The sequence below is a fragment of the Acipenser ruthenus genome, chromosome 18 (genome assembly GCF_902713425.1).
Source record: "Acipenser ruthenus chromosome 18, fAciRut3.2 maternal haplotype, whole genome shotgun sequence".
Taxonomy (NCBI): domain Eukaryota; kingdom Metazoa; phylum Chordata; class Actinopteri; order Acipenseriformes; family Acipenseridae; genus Acipenser; species Acipenser ruthenus.
The window spans coordinates 11258384-11265390 of NC_081206.1; the positions used below are offsets into that span (position 1 = coordinate 11258384).

Here is a 7007-nt window from a genome sequence, read left to right on the forward strand (position 1 = left end):
GGAACTTAACTAACCTTTATAATGTAATACTACCAATTGCTGGTTTCATGAACTACAAATAAGGAGTCTAGTGTATTTAAATTACAGCACTTCTAGTCTGTTCAGTTTAATGTTCAGTTACACCCTCTACTGGTCTTAAGAACCAAAGATTGAAGTCATACAGGGCAACAGTATAGCACCGAGTATAGTTTCACAATACTAGATACATTGCATGCGTTATAGAAGAGATGTCACCTTGTGCAGATTTAGATGCAAGGACTTATCTCCACCAAGCATCTATTATGCAACACGCAGCTCCTATAAAAACACATGACCGAGCAACGACAATAGCTTTGACAAGGCTTTTATTATTCAAAACCCCCAAGATGTACACATTAGGAAGACACGGCGAGCAGTTTGTCACTAGACTGGGAGCGCCTCTTCAGGAACACAGCCAACAGGATAGCGCAAGACAGAGCCACAGCAGAGACTGCCAGCACAGGGACAGAGGAGCCAGAGTCTGAGACAGGAGAGACAGAGGGGTTAACAGGACAGTGCAGGAGGGAAGCTACACCCATTGAAGACTCACGAGTAGCAACTCTGCAGAGAGCAGCACTATCTACTCACTCCTGTACAGAAACATATGGGGGGTTTACATTGGGACTGGGAAACACTCTGGCCTGATGCTGAACCAGCTATAGCTTAGTGTATACACTACTTACAGGAGTAATGGAACAGTAGATGACAATGCAAACTACAAGTACCAAAACTAAGTCTTTCATTTGAAAGATGTACAACTTAACTCAAGGTAAAATACAGATAAAGCAGGCTAACCCTCCATTGACAGCAAGCTGGTTCAGAGCTCAGTAGCATTGAGAGCTGCACTTACCCTGCACTTCTTCCACAAACTGCAGGGGGTGGTACAGGGACTCCTTACTGAGCACGACAGCATGGTCTCCAACTACATGAACCACGGTCAGGGGGCCAATGGTGATCTCCTTTACATGCACTTGGGGGTCCTGGCCAGCTACACAGAGGGGGAGAGACAGGAGGGCAAGGTTAGGTTCATTGCTGAAGCCAAGTAATGCACTGGTGATTGAGCTACTCCACAATGCAACTCCATTGAAGGGGAGCACATGGTCAAACTCTCCACTGTAAAAGGAGGACAAAATTAGGTTAGAAATGCTTTAGCCCTAGCCAAGCCACTGGTGCCCATTTTCTTCCATTTAACAGAACGCATCTCATTTCCAGTTCAGCACATGCAGATGTGAAAGACTAACAAGTTGTAGCTGCTTCCTGGTATGTGATCCCTTCATGTGTTTAAACTCACACAAATGGTCAAGCTGCAATCAGACCAATTGGCCTACTGCAAAGGTCAGTCAATGTTAATGGCAACCAGTTGAATTTGAAGCAGTGGTTAGAACTCTTAACCCTTTACTGCCCTGGGTATGTTCCCATACTTTCTCAAAGTCAAATATTGGACACTGGGCAGTAAAGGGTTAAGACTAAATTAAAATTGGAGTTCCCAAGTGACAGTATTTGTGCAGCTTGGTTAGAGTTCCAGTCCTATGAAGAGGCCTCGCTCAGGCTGGGTGTTCAGACAGTACCTGGATCAAGAGAAGCTGCTCTCTTGTGCAGCCACTTTCCACGCCAGTCAGGCTGGTTGATCCCGGCAGGAATCCCCAAGCGGCCCACCTGCTTGGGAGGAGGAGGGTCTGCGAGGAACCGGGGTGTCACGGAGCAGGAGCCAGCATCACAGCACCCACACACTGCAGAGGAGCCGTCCTCAGAGACCCACCTCGAGAAAAGGAATGCGCAGCAGGAGGATAGGTAAGAGAGCCAGCTAGTATACAAAGGACTGTGCAGAGCTACAGATCTGCAGAACCTCCACTGTCCCAACACTCAAGGATCATACATTTCAACCAGTGCACACACAGGGAGGAACCAATATTTCTACAAGAGGATATTGAATAGCCAAACTTGAAATGAAAATCTTTGCAGGAGTATGAAATGATTCATACATTATTAGAACATAGGGCACGGAATAACCTAGCTCCTTAAATACCCACATACCACAAAATCAGTGTGAACAAAGACTTGCATACAACATTAGAAGCACCAAATATGGGTTGCCCACAAATTACATCAATTTACTCCAGGCTGAGACTGTCGGAAGGAGGGTGGCAGAACTTGTACTTGGAGGAGAGCTGCAACTGTGCCAGAGGTAAGCTTCCAGGACTGCAGTTTGCAATGGCAAAGTTCATCCCACAAGTGCTTATCAAAACTGGAGATGCTGGGATTGCTCGCTTAGGTAGATGGGTCTGCTACAGCCAATCACAAACTAGCATGGTGGAATAAGGGGACAGGGTCTGGATTTAAAGGCTAATCTGTTCAGCAGAGGATCTGATCACTTGCACTGCAAGAGCTTACCTGTAGGTTTGCTTCTGGTAGGAGCAGGCCTTGTTGGCTGCATCAGCTGGTTTGTCAGCATTGACTGCTCTCAGTGTGCAAGTCATGTAGATCTGAAACAAGAGGGGAACAGTCATAATGGGAATGTAGTCAAACACCATACAGCAAATCAATGCACCAGAAGGCAACACTGGTCATTGTAGATTTGATTAAAAAGGACCCAGGTCTAGCCAAGCCTTACCATGCTCCTGGAATCCCCCTGGAACTTGAACGCAGTGATGTCAAAGCGCAGCTTGTTCAGAGCAGGTCTGGTGAATGAAGAGGAGGAGTCTGGAGACTTGCTATCCATCAGGCAGCTGGGACAGGAGACAGGCATGAGGAGAGGGTTACACCTCCAACACACAGCATTGAAACAGGTTCAATAAAAGCAGAGTGCAGCACGAGCCTGTGTGTTTGAAGGAACTCCAGTTCTCACCCAAGCTTGTCCACGATGACGTATCTGGGCTCAGAGTCCTTGTTGTCGCTCAGGGTCGCAATGCAGCTGTCAACGTAGAGCCGCAGCGGCACGTGGTTGTCGACAGCAACAGAAGCCTCAACGTGAAGGATGTCACCCAGGTAGATGACATTGGAGACTCTGGGACCACTCCAGTTATCTGGAACAGGAAGCAAGGAGACATAACACACGATACAAGAACCTCTACTACAGGAAAGAAAGCACTAGCAAATCCTTAATATAGGACCACTCAATTTCTGGCAGATGAATCATGCACTGGCAATAAACAGCTGAATGAAACAGACAAAAACTACTCCAGGGTCTAGATAAAGTTTTAAACCCCCACCCCCAAACTAAGATAATCCACCCCACCAGTAGTGGAAGGCCCAACTTCATCCACTCCTACTCCATGTCTGTCATGAAGTACTTTTGGGGAAAAAAGTGACAGTTTACTTGTCTTCAGTTAAGGCAGACTATTCAATACAATGTCTGAACACACATGAAATGAAGATAGGGCAGGGGTGTCCAACGTTGACCCTTCCAGTCCTGGTCTTCATTCCAGCTCTGTTCTAAATAGTTTAAATCTCCACGCAGACGTAGCTTATATCATTTTACACGTTAAACCTGGAATAGAATGGCCCTCCAGGACAGAGATTGGACACCCCGGGATAAGGGCAAGTCATGATATTTTTTGCAACAATTTATATCGCCCATAACCCAATGAAGCAGCACCGAACTGACACGTAACAGGCCCTGCTGAGGCTTAACTTCACATCATGGTTTCATTTTGATAATCATTTGTACACTGGTAAAGCATAACTGGCTTTCAGCACAAATATTGTTTGTAAAATATCACTAACATTACTGTAGAAAGGGAAGTTTTTTGTACACGCATTGCAAGAAGAAAATATGGCAAACTAGCAATATCACCTCAACATGTTTTTTAAAAACCAGTGAGAAGTACTATACTGCAGTATATGCACTGCATGGGGAAGGGATATGTTCCCATGGCGTTGTGTAAAATAATGGTAGTTGCATAGAGTTAACTTCTAAAAAAGGATAGGCGGTTTATTTTAGTAAACAGTTATACAAGCAGTGATGTGCAACTCTATACAACACACAAAAACCTAGTTTGACTCACTCAATGGCAGATCCACCACACAAGTGAAGAAAACTAATGCTTCCAGGTAACATTACTAATTTTGTTTTGTTGTATTAATACATTTCATGGCACTTTACGTTAAATGTCCTCCAATAAAACAAATCTTTAAAGACTATCACAGTAATTACAACATGTGTATTTATATTCATGTGCTGTGACTTGAACTGCCAGCTGTCTTGATGCTCAAATAAAACATTTGATAGATTAGAAGAATCACATTTCAGCCCATAAATCATAATATCCATACGATAACACTAGAACACAATTTTTGTTCCTGGGTAGTAAGTGTTATTTCCCCCCCCCCCCCCAACTGCTTATGCCTCAAAAGTATAGAAAATGGCTATTCCCCACAAACTTTGCTTCTTGAAGCCTCTTGATGCCATCTCAGAAAAATGCAGATATGTATCCACTTAGGCAGCTGGAACTAAACTGAACTGGTGGGCTTAAGGCCCCTGTATTTATACTACTATTAATATTACTGGAAAGTTCTAGAAGTTACTCCAAGTTTACTCAGCACCGAGTATCTGGAATGTTCTGGAAAATAGGTAAATTTCAAAATATCACTGTCCTGGTCACAAAAGCAAAGTTTGTGGGGAATAACCATTTTCTATACTTGAGGCATAAGCAATTAGGAAATAACACTTACTACCCAGGAACCAAAAAAAAAAATGTTACAGTGTAATCAATAGCTGAAAATATTAATCATCCAGCCCTATAGGGTTGGAAGTCACACAGCATCCCGCAATTATAAATTCTGGGAGGAGAGGTTAAAGACCATTTGAAGATTAAACTTCAGCATCCAATACAAGGGAAACTGGTCTTAATGTTCAAAGACAAGCGCCAGGTTCTGATTAAACCCCCATCCCGAGTCCATTCCTTCATACCATTCATGAGCAGCAAGGAGAAGTCCAGGATTTGCTCTGTAGAGGCTGTTGAAGTGAAGGGCACCCAGGTTGGTTTTATGGGGCTGCTGCTGACATTCCACCTTCTGAAAGAAATAAAAACCACATCCTTGTAAGGGATATCATGCATCACTGGCATCCTATTTAAGATAACACAGGAATACAAGAATGTTGGCTTCAATAGAATTGCCCAAATCTTATACTACAGCAGCAGAGACTTGAACCCTGGTACAAGCGAGTGACCAGCAGCAAAGTGATTTAGTGTGAAGTTTACAGATATGGCCCCTCAGGTCCCCCGTTTGCTTGGTACAGTACCTCGGGTATCGGCATTCGAGGAGAATATCAGCCATATTAACCCTGGTGATGATGCCAACGCTGGCAGGCTTGTAATAGAGATGGTTTGTGTAGCTCAGGAAGTCTGGGAATACCTACGGAAAGTTGAAGGAACCCCTTTAATTTTTTTAAATAAAATAAATAGTGAAGTTGTCTTGTGCTTTAATCCCTTTACAGTACACAAGGAATGGGGCAGTTCAAACAGTTCCTTGTTACATTTAAGTGCAACTCTAGTATCAAGGAGGAATCTGACCATTTGCAATGACCAGCTCAAATTTCAGAAAACATATTTTAAAGTTTTGCAAAGAGAAAGTAAGCATCATTTATATTTGTGGCACACATGTGCCTTAAAAGGGTTAAACATACTCTCCAGATTCAGGATAGTACTGAACCTGTAGCTCTACAGTAGTGTGCACATGTATGAACACCCCATTGCTTTAGTTTGGTTGTGCATATGAAATCAAACCACTTTAAACTAGAAAGTTTCAGGAAATTACTAAGAGGCAAAATAGTAGTTTAATTTAGTTGAATAGGCCACGCATGCAAGTCATTTAAAAACAGCAAGACAACATGACCACAGATGTTAACATGCATGAAACTTTAGAAGTTGTTTAAGATGCCCAATTATAGCACAAAGTGGTCCAACATTTTCACACGGACTTTATATGACCTGTTACTGACCGAAAACGTAAATTCTCACAGCCTCTCATCATGCAGACTGGTACATACAGCCAATACAAACCTAAGTGTTGTAAATGTGCGCACTACTGTATTGGAGAACGTCACACAAGTGCAAGCAATAAGGAAAGCTGGGCGAGACAGTTTACGTTATTGGCTACCGCAGTTACAAATGCGATCGACACGCAGGGTTACCTGGAAAGTGCTGCCGCAGTCCTGGAGCTGGATGCTGAACAAAACCGTGTTAGCGACGCTGTCGGAGGAGGCAGCAGAGCAGCCCGCGGACCCGACGCTCAAGTCGGCGCTGCTCACCAGGTAGCCGATCCCAAACAAGTCCCGGTTCACCGTCACGACCATGGCGTCTTTCCTGCAGTCCAGGGTGACCGAATTCAACAGCGACAGGTCAGCTCTCTGCACGGAGAGAGGGGTGGGCTTCGCCTGAAATACCGCTCTCGGCGCGGTAAACAGCACTGGGTTATAAACCAGCTGATCCGACCAGCTCCATCCGAAACCGCCGTGGAGCTGCACAAGTAAAATCAAAGCGCGCAAAAGCGCTGTCTGAACACTACGCGTCCCCATTGTAGACTCTTCAGCTCAGAATCAAACACTGCAGCTGCATACCGATAAACGCGTAGCCAGCACCTTTATACTCCCCGGAATTAATTAACGTGTTAAACCTGGCTGGGTAATTAAACAATTATACACGGACAAGCATTCGGTTACATGAGATCAAGTTTTCAGAAAACAAATGTAGAGCCTATTCGGAAAACTGACCTGTGTTTACATGACTTGGAAAAGATAATCCAATTACAATTCTGATCAAATCAACTGGGTAGCCTACATGGATTTATTCCCCCCCCCCCCCGAAACGTAGAGCATTTGTGCATACGCAGTAGCGAGCAGGATGGGAGCAGACAGGGCTCGGTTCAGTCTGCAGTAAGACTGAGGCGTGAGTTATCAGGCATTTTAGATTTAGTGAAGATGCAAATTCGAGTGCTGTGTTCAACAGATTATTATCCTGTACATCTCTTGTTCTAAGCGCGTGCAAACT

The 7007-nt window shown here is 44.2% G+C and overlaps 1 pseudogene; it reads right to left on the reverse strand.

The window, feature by feature from the left end:
* Nucleotides 1-327: 327 nt before the first annotated feature.
* On the reverse strand, nucleotides 328-6578 carry LOC131698622 (zona pellucida sperm-binding protein 3-like; annotated as a pseudogene).
* Between the last annotated feature and the right edge of the window lie 429 nt (nucleotides 6579-7007).